This window comes from Sardina pilchardus, chromosome 5 (genome assembly GCF_963854185.1).
Source record: "Sardina pilchardus chromosome 5, fSarPil1.1, whole genome shotgun sequence".
NCBI classification, from domain to species: Eukaryota; Metazoa; Chordata; class Actinopteri; order Clupeiformes; family Clupeidae; genus Sardina; species Sardina pilchardus.
The window spans coordinates 35,232,326-35,243,468 of NC_084998.1; positions in this window are offsets into that span (position 1 = coordinate 35,232,326).

Below are 11,143 nucleotides of genomic sequence, written 5' to 3' on the forward strand. Positions count from 1 at the left end.
TTCTTCCTAGGCTTCTTATTAGAGTGCATGCAAATGCACTCTACTGTTATCCGACATCTTCTTATCGATATTATTCTTCTTCTAACGCTTTTCGTACGTTCAATTCAGCTTCAACCATTCGACGTAGAAACTTCATTCAAACTGTGCTACGTAGGTCTTACTTAGGTGACTTCAGCTATGTACATTTCATCTTTGAAAACTTTATCGTTTAATTTATATGAATTTTTTAAAAAACAAATTCTCCCATAGACTTAACATTGGATTATGACATCACAATAAAGTCGTTAAGTAATTAGAATCTTAAGCCAGGTGTTCAAAGCCACCTGGCAGCAACTCTCTGTCTCAGGCTTTCTGGCTCTCTTAAGACTACATATCCTGTTCAACTGTTTCCTCTACCCACAACTGTTTCAAAATAAAAGTCCTCACCATTTTTGCATTTGCATGCACTTGTAATTACAGTGCATGAAAATGCACTGTACTGTTCTTCCAAAACTTCTTATTATTCTTCTTCTAACGCAGTTAATGCAGCTTCTACCGTTTAACGTAGAAACTTCATTCAAACTGCGCTGCGTAGGTCTTACTTAGGCCATCCGGGCTTTGTATTTTTCAACTTTGTAACTTTTATACTTTTTGAACTATTAATTAAAAACTATTAAAATGTCCCCATAGACTTAACATTGCTCATTATGACATCACGGCAGCAATTAGAATCTTACGCCAGCTGGTCAGCCACCTGCAGCCAACTGTCAGTTTCTCTGGCTTTAAGCATACAGTCTCTCAGAAGACTACATATCCTGTTAACTGTTTCCTCTGTCCACAACTGTTTCAAAATAAAAGTCCTCACTGCAATAATACACTATTAAATCATTTAACCATTGAAACTACTCATCTATTTAACTGTTCAACCATTCCCACTGTCAGTTATCATCAACTATGCCTCCAGTCAACTACATGAGACCTCCATGTACCTAGCAACCAACATAGCAACCATTAAAATTAAGCGTTAATGACCGTTTCCATAACAACCAACATGATTTTACTACAGTAACTTCTTTATTCCTGATAGTGGCAGCCATGGATACCCTATTAACAAATGTTTCAAAATAAAAGTCCTCAGTAGCAAGTTAGCTAGTTAGCATGGTTAGCATAGTTACATTGTTAGCATTTTTAGCATAACTGCTAAAAATGATTAGCTAAGTTAGCTAATCAACCTGGTTAGCATTGTTAGCATAGTTAGGATTAAACATTTCTGTTAGAAATCATTAGTTAAGTTAGCTTATCAACCTGGTTAGCATTGTTAACATAGTTAGCATTGTTAACATTTTTACCATAACGGTTAGAAATCATTAGCTAAGTAAACCAATCAACCTGGTTATCATTGTTAGTTAACATTTTAACATACCTTTTAGAAATCATTAGTTAAGTTACAACTGGAATGTTTAAGCTTTAAACTGTCTACCTTCACACATCAACTCTCTTTAAACTATGCAATCACCATCTTTACCCTAGCTACACCTTAGTAGCCATATTTACATCATCTATCTATAAATTTTTTTCATTTTCATGCACTGGTAATTCCTTGGAATTGCATTTCTAGTTTCCTTTGAATTACATCTCTAGTTACAGTGCATGAAAATGCACTGTACTGTTCTTCCTAGGCTTCTTATTCTTCTTCTAACGCACGCAATTCAGCTTGAACCGTTTAACGTAGAAACTTCATTCAACCTTTGTTGCGTAGGTCTCGCTTATGCCATGTGTGCTTTGTATTTTTCAACTTTGTAACTTTTATACTTTTTGAACTATTAAATAAAAACTATTAACAATTTCCCCATAGACTTAACATTGCTCATTATGATATCACGGCAGCAATTAGAATGTTACGCCAGGTGGCCAGTCCAGGTGCAGCAGCTCTCTCTCTCTCTCAGGCATACACTGGCTCTCTTGAGACTACATTTTCTGTTCCCCTGTATCAACTGTATCAACATAAGTCTTCCTAATTCCATCCAACTTTCTATCCATTCATCTTCTTCAAACCATTCACTCATCCACCCATTCTAAACAGTCTGCCTATCAACATCAATTAGATGATCTACATTCAACTTTTAAACAATCTACTCTGTCTCAGGCTTTAAGCACACACTCTGGCTGTCTTAAGACTAGCCAGTTAAATTGATTACACCTGTATCTGTATCCACTACTCTCAGTAGAGAGCTGTGTCTCTCCATTTTACAATATAAGGCACATTCCATCCAACTTTCTATCCATTCATCTTCTTCAGACCATTCACTCATCCACCCATTAAACTGTCTATCAACATCCATTAAACTCTCTGTCTATCAACATTAATTAGACTACATTCAATTTTTAAATTATTTACTCTGTCTCAGGCTTCAAGCATATACACTCTGGCTCTCTTAAGACTAGCCAGTTAAATTGATTACACCTGTATCTATATCCACTAGTCTCAGTAGAGCTGTGTCTCTCCATTCTACAAGAATATAAGGCACATTCCATCCAACTTTCTATCCACTCATCTTCTTCAGACCATTCACTCATCCACCCATTAAACTGTCTATCAACATCCATTAAACTCTCTGTCTATCAACATTAATTAGACTATCTACATTCAACTTTTAAATGATTTACTCTGTCTCAGGCTTTAAGCATTAAGACTATGCCATTTTAAGACTAGCCAGTTAAATTGATTACACCTGTATCAACTGTCAGTTTCTCTGGCTTTTAAGCATACAATCTCTCTGAAGACTACACATCCTGTTAACTGTTTCCTCTGTCCACAACTGTTTCAAAATAAAAGTCCTCACTGCAATAATACACTATTAAATCATTTAACCATTGAAACTACTCAACTTTTTAACTGTTCAACCATTCCAACTGTCAGTTATCATCAACTATGCCTCCAGTCAACTACATGAAACCTCCATGTACCTAGCAACCAACATAGCAACCATTAAAATTAAGCGTTTATGTCCGTTTCCATAGCAACCAACATGATTATACTGCAGGAACTTCTTGTTTCCTGATAGTGGCCACCATGGATACCATAGCAACAAATGTTTCAAAATAAAAGTCCTCACTAGCAAGTTATCTAGTTAGCATGGTTAGCATTGTTAGCATAGCTAGCATTTTTAACATAACTGCAAAAAATCATCAACTAAGTTAGCTAATCAACCTGGTTAGCATTGTTAGCAAATCTAGCATTGTTAGCATAGTTAGCATTTTTAGCATTACTGCTAGAAATCATCGGTTAAGTTAGCTAATCAACCTGGCTAGCATTGTTAGTAAAGTTAGCATTGCTAGCATAATTAGCATTTTTATCACAACTTCTAGAAATCATTAGCTAAGTTACCTTATCAACATTTTAACATGAATAGAAATCATTAGTTAAGTTAGAACTAGAATGTTTCGGCTTTAAACTGTCTACCTTCACACTATCAACTCTCTGTAAACTATGCAACCACCATGTTTACCCTAGCTACACCTTAGTAACCATATCTACATTATCTATCTTTTTTTGCATTTTCATGCACTGGTAATTCCTTGGAATTGCGTTTCTAGTTCTTATTACATTGCATGTAAATGCAATGTACTGTTATCCCTATTCTTCTTATAGTTATTATTCTCTTTCCGACCAAAATCAACGGTTAATTGCCTTAAAACCACTGAACCGTTTCACGTCATTCAAACACTCATACAAACGTCTTGTAACGGAGATTTGACGATTGTATTTTTCACATTTGGGAACTTCATACTTTTTGAGATATTTACGATATATAGAGTTTAAAATTCCCATAGAGTTTACATTGAGACCCTTTGGCGGCAAAGATTAATTGTTACGTCAGTGCTCAGCTGTCAGTAATCAAGGATCTTTGATCCAAAGCCATGCCACCGCTGCCAGGCTAAACCTGAATGTTCGTCTACTCATTCAGCTGTAACAGCTGTGAAAACATTCTACCATGCCACAACTGCTGAAAACCGGGACGTTATCGTCTTGTCTCCTGTTAGGCTACTCTTGATTTGTTTATATCGTTACAGTAACCGGTTTGCTCTCGTAACGTTATCAACAGCTAAAGACAATCTAACCTAACGTCAACGTAAACACTGTAGCAGCTATTTAGCTAACGACAAGCAAGTTAGCCATCTCGACAGAGCAGCCTAAGCTACGACACTGACATTCACCCAGCGTTTTGTAAGTGAAGTCCAACCTGATAGATACGCCTACTAGTTGCACCAATTAGGTTCAAGCCTTTTTCTCACAGTCGTTTCTAGTACAAACTGCATTGCTACCTTTCTTTTAGGTCTATGATTGCTACAGTATCATTTTCACGTTTGTTTGTTTGTTAGCAGTCGTTTCAGCTATAGGGACTTGCCAGCCAGGCGATCATTTAAAGCTTTCAGTATCATTCACAAATTAAAAACCTTTGTTAACAGCTTATTGTACATTCCTATTAGGACAATCACACACCTGGAAACACTTCGAAGAACATACTAGCTCATCCTGTAATATGTGTAGTGTAGCTAGCCTACATAAAATATCCTACTGTAAGCTAACGTTACATTTGCTAGATCGCACCTGTTGCTGCATCATCGTTGATTGGCGTTGTTTGAGATTGTATTCCGTATTCCAATGGTGTCTAAGTCTATAGCCTATGGCTTTTAACCTGCATTAGTGTAGATATGAAGGCTATACATAGCCATGTAGGCCTATATAATATCATACATGTAAGCTATTCTACCAGTCGTTTCACTGTAGGCTACTAAAGTCAGCTCTTGCAACTCGTTTGTTGGCAACTTCATTTCAGTCTTTTAAATTCTAATAAATGAAGAGTTATTTTCCAAAATAGCCTATATCCACAATTTTGATGCATTTTCATAAATCACTTTTTAAATATGACTTTCCAAGTAGGCCTATACAATTTCAGTGGAATTGTAATTGGGTAATTGTTATTTATCTATTCTTCTGTGTAGCCTAGTTGTCTTTTTAACCTAATACAATGTTTTACAAAGTCAGCAACCTTTTTGCATTTACATGCAATGGTAATTCCTTCCATGGAATTACATTTTCTAGTTGTATATCTATTATTACATTGCATGTAAATGCAATGTACTGTTATCCCTATTCTTCTTATAGTTATTATTCTCTTTCCGACCAAAATCAACGGTTAATTGCCTTAAAACCACTGAACCGTTTCACGTCATTCAAACACTCATACAAACGTCTTGTAACGGAGATTTGACGATTGTATTTTTCACATTTGGGAACTTCATACTTTTTGAGATATTTACGATATATAGAGTTTAAAATTCCCATAGAGTTTACATTGAGACCCTTTGGCGGCAAAGATTAATTGTTACGTCAGTGCTCAGCTGTCAGTAATCAAGGATCTCTGATCCAAAGCCATGCCACCGCTGCCAGGCTAAACCTGAATGTTCGTCTACTCATTCAGCTGTAACAGCTGTGAAAACATTCTACCATGCCACAACTGCTGAAAACCGGGACGTTATCGTCTTGTCTCCTGTTAGGCTACTCTTGATTTGTTTATATCGTTACAGTAACCGGTTTGCTCTCGTAACGTTATCAACAGCTAAAGACAATCTAACCTAACGTCAACGTAAACACTGTAGCAGCTATTTAGCTAACGACAAGCAAGTTAGCCATCTCGACAGAGCCGCCTAAGCTACGACACTGACATTCACCCAGCGTTTTGTAAGTGAAGTCCAACCTGATAGATACGCCTACTAGTTGCACCAATTAGGTTCAAGCCTTTTTCTCACAGTCGTTTCTTGTACAAACTGCATTGCTACAGTATCATTTTCACGTTTGTTTGTTTGTTAGCAGTCGTTTCAGCTATAGGGACTTGCCAGCCAGGCGATCATTTAAAGCTTTCAGTATCATTCACAAATTAAAAACCTTTGTTAACAGCTTATTGTACATTCCTATTAGGACAATCACACACCTGGAAACACTTCGAAGAACATACTAGCTCATCCTGTAATATGTGTAGTGTAGCTAGCCTACATAAAATATCCTACTGTAAGCTAACGTTACATTTGCTAGATCGTACCTGTTGCTGCATCATCGTTGATTGGCGTTGTTTGAGATTGTATTCCGTATTCCAATGGTGTCTAAGTCTATAGCCTATGGCTTTTAACCTGCATTAGTGTAGATATGAAGGCTATACATAGCCATGTAGGCCTATATAATATCATACATACGCTATTCTACCAGTCGTTTCACTGTAGGCTACTAAAGTCAGCTCTTGCAACTCGTTTGTTGGCAACTTCATTTCAGTCTTTTAAATTCTAATAAAGAGTTATTTTCCTATATATATATAATAGCCTATATCCACAATTTTGATGCATTTTCATAAATCACTTTTTAAATATGACTTTCCAAGTAGGCCTATACAATTTCAGTGGAATTGTAATTGGGTAATTGTTATTTATCTATTCTTCTGTGTAGCCTAGTTGTCTTTTTAACCTAATACAATGTTTTACAAAGTCAGCAACCTTTTTGCATTTACATGCAATGGTAATTCCTTCCATGGAATTACATTTTCTAGTTCTTCTTCTTCTTCTAACGCAGTTAATGCAGCTTCAACCGTTTGACGTAGAAACTTCATTCAAACGCTGTTGCGTAGGTCTTACTTACACCATGTGGGCTTTGTATTTTTCAACTTTGTAACTTTTACACTTTTTGAACTATTAATTAATTAAAATGACAATTTCCCCATAGACTTAACATTGTGATTATGACATCACAATAGAGCCGTTAAGCAATTAGAATCCCATGCCAGGTGGCCAGGGCCACCTGCAGCAGCTCTCTCCCTCTCAGGCTTTAAGCATACAATCTCTCTGTAAAGACTACATATCCTGTTAAACTGTTTACTCTTTCCACAACTGTTTCAGAATGAATTTAATCGAGTCAGTACCTTTCCGGAAATGTTAGTAAAGTGTTGTTGAAGCGTTGCGCAGCTGCCGCAGCGACATTTCCGGAAGGTACTGACTCGATTAAATTCATTCTGGACTCTCTATCCGACCACATAAAGACGTGGGGATACTTCGGTTTGGCTTTAGGGACCCTCTACTCACTACCACGTAAGTGTAGTGTTGTTTGGAACACTACACTTACTTTCTCAAAATACATCCGAATGACATGAATTTGGTGTCAACTCAACGTATGTACTCCCAATAGTCCGAAAAATTGATCTAAAGTGCATTTCACTCCGGATTATCCCTTTAACTGACGTTCCTTCAAGGACGCCACGTCATAGAACGCCGCCAAGCACTGTTCCGAAGTCAAGAACACTCACAATTTTGCGCTCTTTTCGCACCCTTTGTTTTCGAGCATTCGGGAGAATTTTCAAGGATACATCGATGGATCCTCTCTGAGTGAAAACACCCACAATCCTCTGCGTTCACCTGTGTTCCGGCGGTCGATTTGAAAATGGCGGAAGGGACTCAGTACACGTTCAAATGTAAGTGAAATTATTTTAAATGTTGTTAAGTGTTTTGTACCGTATTAAAATCACCATAACATGCAGCACTTTGAGCGAAGACATCCGTGTTGAACGTGTTTGCAAAAGCATTGATAGGTTATAACCGATGTTGTAACGTTACGAAGTAATTTGTTAGTGTTACGTGGCTATACCGTAGAACTATAAATATGAACAAAACAGTGATTACCTGATATGTATAGTTTGTTTTACTCTTTTTTTAAGGGTCAGCCCAGCAAACGGAGGAGTTTGTGCGTTTGAGGGGTGCCTCAAAACACCTTTTTACGGGGGGAAGGGATACTGCCATTAATGGCTATAGGTGAGAATGTCTTGCTTGATAAAATGTTAAACAATTTAACAATTGAACCACCAATGAATTGCAGTGTTTGTAATTTGTAAAGAAAGCATACAAATGTAATTTAGCTTATGTAATTTACTTGTGTTGATAGAGTATTGATTGAGCGAATGGGTTTGACGGGGAAAGTGACCCCAATTCAAGCAAAAAAGAAGTGGGACAATCTTAAAACAAAATACAAGGTGAGGAGCAGGATGATAGCATTTCTCCTTGGGGGTCAATAAAGTATCTATCTATCTATCTAGCCTACAGCAGGCACATGGCGCTGGTACTCCGTAATGGATGAGATACTAGGCAAATCGCCATCAGTATCTCCACCAGTGGTCGTGGGCTCTCTCCCCGCCAGCATGAGCCAGGTCAGGGTGAGAGTGGAGGAAGATGAGGAGGAGGTGAGAGGAGCAGGGGCAGACACTGGAGCGGCAGGACAACAGCCTCGAGCAGCAGCAGGCGTAGGGGCTATAGGAGCAGCAGGAGCAGGAGCAGTGGTAGCAGTAGCTCAGGGGAGAAGAGAGCGGGAGGATCCCTTCCTAGTCCTGGTGAGGGAGGATATCCAGTACCAGAGGCAGGCAGATGAGAGGAGAGAGGCTGCTGCAAGGGAGAGGTCGGAGCGCTTTTTCTCGCTCCTTGAGCAGTTGGTGGAGAGGCGTGAGAGACGTGAGTGAGGTGTGAGTGGAAGTTTTAGTGACAGTTTATAACAGTAACTAAACAGTAAAAATATGTAAGGAAAATAAATAAATGCACACATGAAATTGACACATTGTTTCTTTGTTTTTTTTTTCCCTCCTGCATAATATTAATTACCATAATGTTTAAATATGATGCATAAATTAAGTTCTCAGACAATTTAGATTTTGGTTTTAAAAAGAAGAAATAGACTTTATTCAGCAAAATGTGGTTGGGGTCACCGTGGCACAGGCTGTGGAAAAGGTGAGATCTTTAGGTTAGTACTGAAACTGTAACACAGTCAGATAACATCACTATGTTGGTTATCATATTTATCATATTTACCAAAGCAAAGTAGTCATGGTCCTGTGGTGCCACTTGTAAGGGGGTTATGGCATTTGTTAATGCTGCACGCCAAGGAGTTCCACTGCGGGATTCAGCACCGCATTCTCTCTCAGGAGGGGGGTCATCTCCCATGGCCTCGTCCTCCACAGCAACCTCATCTCCCACACCGATGCAAATGTTGTGCAACACTGCACAAGCAGTCACCACCTGCACAAGGTAAAGGTTTCATGAGACAAAGGAATGTAAATGAAGGTCTAATAATTAGGTCAGTCCATAAGCAGATTTAACAATAATTATGCACAGTAAGTGAAAGAAACATGGATAATTATGGAATTATAAATACCTTCGGCACAAAATCACAATGTACTTCAAGTGCCTCTAAAAAGATGCACCTGAAGCGAGTTTTCATCATCCCAAAGGCACGCTCAATAATTGAGCGGCCCCGGGAGTGATGTGTATTAAACCGTTGCTCTGACATGTCTCTGAGTGGCCGCTTATATGGTGTGATAAGGGCCATGGGCTCAGTAAGACATGGATAACCACCATCACCCAATATAAAGTAGCCTGGTGGAGGGTAATTTCCTGAAACATACAAGAAACTATTCCTAAGGATGCGTGCATCATGCACGCTTCCTGGGTAGCCCATGTAAGTGTCGATAAATCGACCCTTGTGGTCACACACCGCCTGAAGCACCATAGAAGAAAACAGCTTCCTATTGATGTAGTCCTGGCCATCAGGACCGCCAGGACATTTGATGCGGATGTGTGACCCGTCGATGGCTCCAGCTGCTTTGGAGAATGCAGGGTGTCCTGCCAGCCGGGCAAACCCTTCCCCCATGGCCTGGAGCTCCTGGTTTTGAGGGAGCCTAATGAACTGGTGGCGGACAGCCACCACTTCCTCCGCGATGTTGTGGACCATCCGATGCACTGAGGTAATGGGGACGTTAAACACCCTGGAGACCATCCGGTAAGCAGAGCCTGTTGCTATCCAAAACAGAAAGACCAGGGTCTCCAGGGTTGGTCCCCAGCTGTGCTGCCTCTCTGTTTGCAGGGCCCCCAGGAATACTCCAATAGCCTCCCTGCTAAGGCGGAAATCGGGGCGGGTGTCCTCACCCCCAAAAAACCTCTGCAGCACTGGCACCGTAACATTTATCTGGCAGTAATGCCTGGCCTGCAACAACATAATTGTGGGCTGTTACTGTGTTACTTGTTACTATGCATCATCATATTTATGACTCATATTTATGACTCACATTATCATGTCATGGTTATGGCTTTTGTCCAAAGTGACATACAAATAAAACACAATAATTAAATTTAGCAGTTGATCATACTATAGTGTCGACTAAAGAGAACAGCTACTTAAACAAAATAGTGTCAATATAAGCAATCCAATGTCAGTCATAGTTGAATGTGCAATGTTTGTCAAAAGAATATCCTATGAGAATATCCATCTCCCTCCCCACTAGACTATTGTATGTCAATAAAAGTTGCGTGGTTCTAACTTATCCCGCCCTAACAGTGGCAAGGGGGGCGTTTCCCATAAAGGGATTTAAACGTGACACTACGGTAGCTGTCAGAAAAACGAGTGCAAGTGGCTAAAGAAATGTGTCTTTTTTGTAAGCAAAATGAGCTCAAACTTTGTATTTTGATAAACTATCAACTTAAACTTTATATTTGATAAACTATAAACTACCTATCCGCCACGAAGCTCTTCATTATCATATATTATATAAGCCTGAAACAAAATATGCTTTGCCCTGGTAATCATGAGAATACGTATTCTGAATACAACAACTAAATTAGCTCACCTCGCCGTTTTCGCTGCAGAGGCGCCGACAGTACAGCGATCTCCTCCTCCGCTGAGTACTGCGCTGACACTCCAGCTCAGCATCCTCCTCCAGCTCGCACCACATCAGGTACATGAACAGCAACTCAATCGCATCCATTTCTTTTTTTCAAAAAAGCGCGCAATAAAAAAAAAACGCAGTAGTAAAAGCAGAAGCAGGGAACGCTCCACACTAGCAAGTCGTTCCAAACTTCGAACGTTCACGAATGCTAGGCAGCACTCTAGCTCGTCTCCATAGAACGCTCAACTCGAAAGGAAGTGTTCTAGCGAGTCGCAGCCTCCACTTCGAAACGTAACCTTAGTCAGCTAATCAACCTGGTTAGCATAGTTAACATTATTAGCATAGTTAGCATTTTTAGCATTACTGTTACAAATCATCAGCTAAGTCAGCTAATCAACCTGGTTAGCATAGTTAAC